Source organism: Mesoplodon densirostris, chromosome 5 (genome assembly GCF_025265405.1).
Source record: "Mesoplodon densirostris isolate mMesDen1 chromosome 5, mMesDen1 primary haplotype, whole genome shotgun sequence".
Lineage (NCBI taxonomy): Eukaryota > Metazoa > Chordata > Mammalia > Artiodactyla > Ziphiidae > Mesoplodon > Mesoplodon densirostris.
The window spans coordinates 136293315-136303376 of NC_082665.1; positions in this window are offsets into that span (position 1 = coordinate 136293315).

Here is a 10062-nt window from a genome sequence, read left to right on the forward strand (position 1 = left end):
AGGAAAATGACCAAGAGAATGAAAATGACATAAAGAAGTAAAAAGGGTGGAAATAGAAGACAGGTAAAGTAGGAATAATATTTATATTATCAGAGTCACTGGAAAAGAAAAAGAAAACAATGGAACAGAAATAATATGTAAAACTATAGCCCAAGAAAAAGTTCCAGAAATTTTTAAAAAATGACCTAAATCTACACATTGAAAAGGTTTACTGAGTAGCTGGCAAAAATGATGAAGGCATTTTCTTAGTAAAATAACTAGATTTTAAAGATAAATTTAAAATCTTCAAGACCTCCAAGCAAAAATTCAAATAATTTACAAAGTCAAAATAATTAGATTGACAGATTTTTCAAAAGCAAATACAAGACAACTATGATTCTATCTGTATAAAAATATACAGTAAAAGAAAATGTGAAAAAAGGATTTTATGTTCAACCAAGCTGTCCTTTAAATATCAAACTTAGTAAATTCATTTCTAACCTACAAGAACACAGGAGATTCTGCACTTAGCAGCCCTTCTTGAGGAATTAACTAGCGAAAGAATTTTAACCAAGCAATGATGAGGAAACCTTCATCAAAAGGATCAATAATAAGTGTAATAAAATATATAAATGTACATATAAGACTAAAACAATATGGGATAAAAGTGGAAGACTAAAATACAAATGTTACATGCTGTGACATAGTAGAAATTAAACTACTAAAAAAATGGAGTAGAACAAAGAAGGAAATAGTGAAACAGAAAAGGCTCATTGCTATATAGGCAATAGGTGAGCATTAAAGAATGCTGAAAAAATAGTATAAACCAGATAGTAAAAAGTTAGATAAGAAAACATGGAACTAAATATAGTTTTAAAAGGAATAAATACCAAGGTAATCACAAGAATAAAAATACAGATCTTCCTAAACACAAATAATAAATGAACAAAGAAGAACATAAAGAATATACATCTCATAGATGAAGACACAGAGCAAATACAACAAAATATCCATAATTACAAAATATCATGACAATTGAAACCAAATATATCAGTCATATCAATAAATGTGAATGTATTTAACTCACTTATTTAATAAAAAAACAATTTCCAATTTGGCTCACAAAACAAGGCCCAACTATATGCTGTAAACAAGAGACAACCCTAAATCAAAGTAATTCAGAGGTGCTAAAAAATAAAGAAATGGATTTCCACTTACAGGAAGATAGAATAGACACACTTTTCCCTATTTCTCCCATTAAGTACAACTAAAAGTCCTGAATATTAAACATAAAAGAAACATGAAAAGTCTCTGAAAGGTGGAAAGAAGGCAGACCAGCTAGGGCTCTCCGGACCTAAGGAACAAATCATAGTGAGTTTCTTGGGTTTTCTCTTTTGGCTCATGAATCCTAAACTTTGAGCTGAAAAAAGCAGCTACCTCGAAAAGCCAAGGTACACAGACAAAAACAAACAAAAAAACCCTGCTCTCTTTAAAAAAGGACTAAGAAAGGGGCAGCTTAGCACGACATAAATATATAGATAATAACCACACTACTGCAGTCAAACAACACAGAAACAAACTGTGGCTCACCCCAACCTATGCCAGAAAAGGCAAAGTAGGCAGCCACCACTTCCACCATCATGCTTGCATTCCACATAGCAAAGACTGTGAAAGAAGAGCAATTAACCTGTCATACATAATAAAACTCACTCTTGTTGTCTCCTTTTTGTCAATATGGTTTGCTGTTGGGCCTCCAATATTCTGGACCTCTCACCTATGTGTAACTCTGCCTGCCTCATGAAGTTGGCCTTTGCACTAGATCTGTGTGATGTAACAGCTAGTTTTGGTCTCTGCTCTTCAGACTGACCTCGATGCCCTCCACATTCCAAAATTACACACAAAATTATGTAAAGTCTCTAAATGGCTTTAGCTTTTTATTTCCCAATTGTTGTTTTTTTTTTTTTTTGCGGTACACGGGCCTCTCACTGCTGTGGCCTCTCCCGTTGCGGAGCACAGGCTACGGACGCGCATGCTCAGCAGCCATGGCTCACGGGCCCAGCCACTCCACGGCACGTGGGATCTTCCCGGACCAGGGCACAAACCCGTGTCCCCTGCAATGGGCAGGCGGACTCTCAACCACTGCACCACCAGGGAAGCCCCTCCCAGTTGTTTTTAAATTTGTTGAAACAATACCACTTTCACTAGATTACTTGTTGAAAGGACAAAAAAAAAAAAAAAACCATGGAAAAGAAATAAAAGCTAATATTCAACACATGTTAAAAACCACTACCACTAAATATTTGAGAGTTATTTGCTTATGTAAGGGGAAACTTCACCCAAGCCACTGCAAATAATTTTCAAATGATGTTGCATAATATTACCAAATATTGGGCATTAGAATAAAATGCTTATTTTCTGATTGTGTGAGATTTCTCAAACAGATCCAGACATAGTGTAACATCTCTTCAGGACAGATTGTATTAGAAAATATTTTTAAAGTTCTCAAAAAGAATGAAAGTCATGTTTTACATCTAATAAAATAAAAGTATTTCTTGAATTTGAAAGGTAATGTTATATTTGTATTATCTGCTCAACTATGAGATGACTTTGGGACAATATCTTTATGAAAATATAAAAACCATTGCTTTATCATCTCTCCAATAGGACACCAAAGGCACAGGCCGTGAGAGAAACAAACAAATTGGACTTCATGAAAATTTAAAAATTTGTGCACCAAAAGACAATATCAACAGAGTAAAAAGGCAACCCATAGAATGGGAGAAAATATTGCAAATTATATATCTGATAAGGGATTAATGTCCAGAATACATAGAGAATTCCTATAATTCAAAAATTAACAAAAGGTCCTTATTCAAAAATAGTCAGTGGATTGAATAGACGTTTCTTCAGAGAAGATATACAAATGGCCAATAAGCACATGAAAAAATGCTCAACATCAAAACTTTAACAAGATACCATCTTGAGATACCATCTCATGCCCTTTAGGCTGGCTACTAAAAACAAACAAACAGGGGCTTCCATGGTGGCGCAGTGGTTGAGAGTCCGCCTGCCGGTGCAGGGGACGCGGGTTCGTGCCCCGATCCCGGAAGATCCCACATGCCGCGGAGCGGCTGGGCCCGCGAGCCATGGCCGCGGAGCCTGTGTGTCCGGAGCCTGTGCTCCGCAACGGGAGAGGCCACAGCAGTGAGAGGCCCGCGTACAGCAAAAAAAAAAAAAAAAAAAAAAAAAAAAAAAAAAAAAAATAAAAACAAACAAACAACTACAACAACAACTGAAAATATAAAGGGTTGAAAAGGAGGCAGAGAAATTGGAACCCTGTGTACTGTTGATGGGAATGTAAAATGCTGTAAGATGCTGCAGCTGCTGTGGAAAACAGTATAGCACCTCCTCAAAAATTAAAAATAGAATTATCATATGATCCAGCAATTCCACCTCTGGATATAAACTCAAAAGAATTGAAACTAGGTTCTCAAAGAGATATGTATAACCATAGTCATAGTCATAGCAGCATTATTCACAATAGCTAATAGATATTCACATGGAAGCATCCAAGAGTCTATGGATATATGAATGGATAAGCAAAATGTGCATATGCATACCATGGACTGTTATTTGGCCCTCAAAAGGAAGGAAATTCTGACATATGCTACAACATGGATGAAACTTGGGGTTATTATACTAAGTAAAATAAGCCAGTCACACATGCACACACATGCACACACTGTATATGAGATACGTAGAGTACTCAAAATTATAGAAAGTATAAAGTGTCGGTGGGACATCCAGAAAGAAGTTAGATGTCAGATTGTCAGAGGAGTGGACTGGGATAGAAATAAGCTTTAAACTCAAATAGGTCCACAAATAATCAATTTATCCCCCAATTTATTCTTACACCTATTTTCTCTATCTTGATTTTAATATCTCATCCATTCCATTTTCCAAAACCAAAACTGTTTCTCTTTCCCTTCCCCAAACCAAATTGATTCCACATTTAGTTGTAAGTCAATAACTTCTCTTCATTCTAACTCTCACTCAGCCTGAATTCTCTCTCCTGGGTTCCTGAAATGCTTTCTCAGGGGGCTTCGTGTCTTTCATTTCTCCTCCCTCCTCCTAATCTATCCTCCAAACTGCTCCCAGGATTATCTTTAAAAAATATTGTTCTGTTCTGGTTTCTCACCTAGTAGCTGGTATCATCAGTGATTCTTCATCACTATCAGGATAAAAATCTGTATTTCTTAGCATGATCCTGTTTACTTTTCTAGACTTATCTGTTGCTACCTTCCCCCTTAAGCACAGGAACGTTTTAAATTATCTTTGTTTCTCCTAACACAAAGTGTGGTAAAAGCAGGCACTTAATGTCTTTCAAGTAAAAGAATAAAGAAGGATCATTTCCCTTAACAAACAATATTATTTTGTGCTCCTCAGTCTTTTGCACAAGTCTAGGAAACCTTTACATCCCACACCACACTGCTGCTCTCCACCATCTCTAACGTTCACTTATTTGTCCTTCCATATTCAGTTCAGGTGTCACTTTCTTCAGTGTATCTTCACTCACTCCTCCCTACCAAATAGAGTAAATCAATTTCTCTTCTCTGACATACTTTATCATGGTGATACTATTCTACATAGCAGCAAGCAATTATAATTAATTTGTTTACATATATTCTTTCTTAACAGGCTTGAGAATAGTATTTCAATCGACCCATACATTCCCAAAGTTTGGCATAGAAATTAGCAAGTAGTAACACAGAAAGGGTACAACAAATGATTTTTCAGAGAATAAAGGAATAAAAGTATAAATCAAAATATAAGAAATTTGGTAAGGGAGATTTACAACATATATCATTATAGTAGAGCTACTGTCTATTAGAGTAAATATTTTCAAATATTCTAACTATTAACATAGGTGTATTCTTGACATGGTATGCTGTACTTTCAAGAAATAATGATTCGTGGTCAATAAACTTCCAAGCCTAGGAGTTTTGAAAAATATTCCAAAAAACTAGAACTAGGGCCTCCCTGGTGGCGCAGTGGTTGAGAGTCCGCCTGCCGATGCAGGGGATACGGGTTCGTGCCCCGATCTGGGAGGATCCCATATGCCACGGAGCGGCTTGGCCCGTGAGCCATGGCCGCTGGGCCTGCGCATCCGGAGCCTGTGCTCCGCAACGGGAGAGGCCACAACAGTGAGAGGCCCGCATACCGCAAAAAAGAAAAAAAAAAAAAAACTAGAACTAATCACAACAAAGAGAGTGAAAAGGAGACATTTCTCTGACAAAAACAAAAAGACTATTTTTATCCAAAATAGAATTAAAACACACATTTTCAAATTCAAAAATCTTTGTTTTGACTTCTATTGCTTATTTTTCTAAATTTCTTCTTATCTTAGAACAGAAGTCTCAGTGTACCGTTTTGTGGTCTAAAATAGCCTGACCAATTTCAAGACCAAACACACTTTGCTAAGCTTTAGATCAGGATGCAAATTCTTCCCCTAAAGTAACTCGTAACTGCTCATCCATCACAAATCAGTGGGTAATAAGAAGTATTTGGGATCTGGGTATGCATAAGCTTTTCTCTGAGGAAGCCAGAATTTGATTTTAAACAGGACACATTCCTTCAATGGAATTAGAATGTTCTTACAAGAAAGGAGAGAGGGATATTTGTAGGGTTAAAAACGAAAGGATATAATAGTGGCTGGCATATAGTAGATGGTGGATAAATGTTTGTTAAATAGGATTGATTATTTGTGATTGATTATTTGTGATTGAATAAAAGAGTATTATTTGTGATTGAATAAAACAGAATACGTTTGTTAATTCCTATTTACTATCACTTACATAACAGAGAGGATTTGAGAAGCAATTCTTACCTTAAAGTGTCCTTTCCTCATAGAAAGACTCAGCAGTAACTCCTCTGACAGATGACCACGATGAAATTATTCTTATGAGAACAAATTGTTGCATGTGAAGGCTATAAAGTTAACTGTTACTTGGATTATTAATAACATCACCCCTCCCCCCCCACACACTATTCCATATATAACTAATAAGTTTACCCCTCAAATGTTAAGGAGAAAATGAGAGTTGAGATAGTGCCTACAAGGGGGTAAAAAAAGTAGATCCAGAGATGAAGAAAATGTTTTTTGAGGAGACTCCATGGATAAGTTAGGGAAGAGAGGACTCCTCTGCTGTGGAGGCTCCTATAGCTGGAACAAATATCTGAGACAACTTTCACTGTATCTCATAATTTTGCCTAATTGAGAATATAAGACATTGATCACCACCCCCAACTCTCAACCATGCCTGCCTTAAGATGAAGCAGCTTTATATGGACCCCTTTCATTTCACAATTCTCTGAAGACCATACCTTATGAAGCTCCAGGAAGTCCTTTAGACTTGTCTAGTCATCCTAGGGCATTCATTTCTTGGTTACCTCTCTAAGAACCCAAGGCCAAAAGGGCGTAATTCATCCATACCACTCTTCTGCCTTCTGTTTTCTTTGTTCCCATCCTGGGGAGAATGAGAAATCTAAAACATCACTTAGAGCCCCTGCTGTAATTTTTACTTTATCTATAAATAGCCTTAGAACAAAATGATCTTCTAGAAAGAAAATCGAAACTTCAATACATATTTGACATCCAAATCAGAGAGTCTGCTTGTAGCTTTCCAGAACTTAGGAGCCAAGCTCCAAGAAGAGTCAAGAATGGCTTTTCCAAAATCCGCATAACAGACAAATAACTTCCCTTCAGCCTGCACCTGATCACCATTCAATGTGGAGGCCTTTCTTTTGTTCCTTAAGCTGTTGAGTGCTCTTAGTCTATGATTTATTGAAAGCTTTTGTTTCATAATTTGTTGAGGGTTTACTGAGTAAAGACCAGATGCCAAGATACAAGCTTTACATATGTCACTTCTCCTGTTTTGATGGAAAAAAAAAATTTTTTTTTTACATCTTTATTGGAGTATAATTGCTTTACAATGGTGTGTTAATTTCTATGGAAAAATTTTAAATGAAGTTCTTCCATACCTAAGCCAAAGTTTTTTTTTTTTTGGTATTTATATTGCTACTATTCAGTGAAACTGGACAAAGCATTTTAGATGTATTTATTCCGCCTTTTTCTTTCGACCACTGCACTAGTTTAACCCGTCTTTGGAACATCCACAAACAGATCATAAAAATTACCATCAGCAGAAAAGAAGACTAAAAATTTAAGACTAGAAAACAACCAAGGCTTGATCTAAAGTTTATTTTGGTTATTAACAAGTTTATATTTCAGTGCCAAGATGACTATGGAGGGTATGGAGGGAAAAAAAGAGTAAATGATAGTGTATGTATTCTTTTTGTTTTTGATAATTTTAATTCCATTCCTCAAATTGCTCCAAAAGCACATTCCCCCTTTATCTTCAAAATACCTTTCTTTTACGTTCTGTTTATTGTCCCTCCTTGTAGCCTTCATTTTTCATTTCCACCTACAAATGTTTGAGTTGATAGGGAAAGGAGAAAAATGAGGCTTAGGAAAGCTTAATGATGAGAAGTAAAACTGATTTCAGAGCTATTAAATCAATTTAGTTTTGTCCATGCAAAGGCCAACTGCAAATGTTATTTGGGTTTCTATGAAGCCAATTGTATTTAGTCATGAGAAAATTTTTATTGAATAAAAAGAAGGTGAAATCATCAAAAATGGCTGTGTAGGAGTTTTCTACCATCTTCCTCCCCAGAGAAAATAGACTTGTGACTATCATCCATGAATGACAGAGCCTCTGTGGATTTCCAAAGTTCAGCAGAGAAGATCCACATACCAATGGAGCGAAAAAAGTCTGAGATTGGATTCTTTGAAGAGGGTAGGAGGAGCAGTTTTACTTTACCTGTGTCACTTCCCCCAGGGTGCACAAAGTGCCAAGAGAGACCTTCTTGGCCCATGATTTCTGCCACAGGGGAAACTGAGAACATGTAAGTGAGCACCTGATTTCCCCAGCTGTGTGGGTCACTGCCATTTCTTTCTTGCTCCACCCACAATACTGCATCATGAACTGCACAGCTGGGAGGCAGTGAGTGGCTGGGAGAACAGCAGCCTGGGCTATGAATGAAACATGTCAAAGAAATGCAGATCCTACTAACTGCTTTGCAGACTCCATCAGGAAGACCACCCATGAGCCTCTGGGGCTGCCTCACCTGCAGATCATCCCAACTGGCCCATGGGTTCCTCCAACACTCCACATGCCTCATTCTCCCTCCCCGCCCATGCACCCCAGGCCAGCTCTGTATGTGTGCCCCTAACTGCAGACAGTTAGTGAATGTGTGCAGAAAGAGACTCAACTCTGCAGGTTTGGGAAAAAGTACACAAACCTGAACATTCAATACCACACTAGGGAAAGCAAACAAGACACAGTGAGCACCTGGCCTGGCTTGGCAGGATCCAGAGAAGGCATATAATCTTGAGAATTCCTCCTCAAGAGGACACAAGAAATGTAGAGCAGGCATATCCATATAAAAGGTCTGAGAAAGCCTCAGAATCCTTAATAAGGAAGTACAAAAGAGTTTTTGTATGAGATCAAAGTTAAGTTGCTATCATCTTAAAACAGTTTTTTATCTATAAGGGTTTTATGTGAGCCTCATGGTAACCATAAAGTAAAAACCTACAGCAGATACACAGAAGATAAAGAGAAGGGAATCAAAGTATACCGTTATGGAAAATCATTAAGTTACAAAAGACAGCAAGAGAGGAAGAAAGAAACAAGAGAACTACTTAACAGTCAAAAAACAATAAAATGCCATTAGTAAGTTCTTAACTATCAAGAATTTCTTCAAATGTAAATGGATTAAATTGTCCAATCAAAAGGTACAGAGTGACTAAATGGATTAAAAAAAATAACACACAACTATATGCTACCTACAGTAGACTCATTTCAGCTTTAAGAACACACATAGTTTCCAACCGGGAGAATGGAAAATAGTATTTAATGCAAACGGAAACCAAAGAGAACAGGGGTAGCTAAATTTTTTTTCTTTTAGATATTTATTTATTTATTTGGCCACACCAGGTCTTAGTTGCGTCATGCAGGTTCTTTAGTTGTGGCATGTGGGATCTTTTAGTTGTGGCATGTGGGCTCTTTTAGTTGTGGCATGAGGAATCTAGTTCCCTGATCAGGGATTGAACCCAGTCCCCCTGCATTGAAAGCATGAGTCTTAATCCTGGACTACCAGGGAAGTCCCACAGGGGTAGCTAATCTTATATCAGATAAAATAGACTTTAAGTAACAAGGGACAAAAAAGGGTCATTATATAATGATAAAGGGGTCAATTTATCAAGGGAATATAACAATTCTAAATATATATGCAACCAACATCAGAACACTTACATATACTAAATACAGTAAGCAAATACTGACAGATCCGAAGGTAGAAATAGACAACAATACAGTAAAAGTAGGGGCCTTCAGTACTGCACTTCCAACAATGGATAGATTATCCATACAGAAAATTAATAAGGAAACATTGAACTTTAACTGTACTTTAGACCAAATAAACCTAACAGGTATATACAGAATATTCCATCCAACAGCAGCAGAATACACATTCTTATCACGCACACAAGGACTATTCTCCAGGATAGATCATATGTTAGGCCACAAAACAAGTCTTAGCATATTTAAGAAGACTGAAACCATACTACGTATCTTTTCTGACCACAGTGTTATGAAATTAGAAATTAATAACAGAAAGAAAACTGGAAAAATTCTCAAATATGTGGAGATTAAACAATAGGCTATTGATCAACAAATGTATCAAAGAACTCAAAAGGGAAATCAAAAAATATCTTGAAACAAATGAAAATAACATACCAACAGTTATGGGATGCAGGAAAAAAAGCAGTTCTAAGAGGGAAGTTTATAGTGATAAACATCCACATTAAGAAAAAAGAGAGATCTCAAGTAAATTACTTAAATTTATACCTCAAGAAACCAGAAAAAGAAAAGCATACTAAGTCCCACGTTAAGAGAAAGAAGGAAATAACAAAGATTAGAGCAGAAGTAAATGAACTAGAGAACAAAAAAATAACAGAAAAGA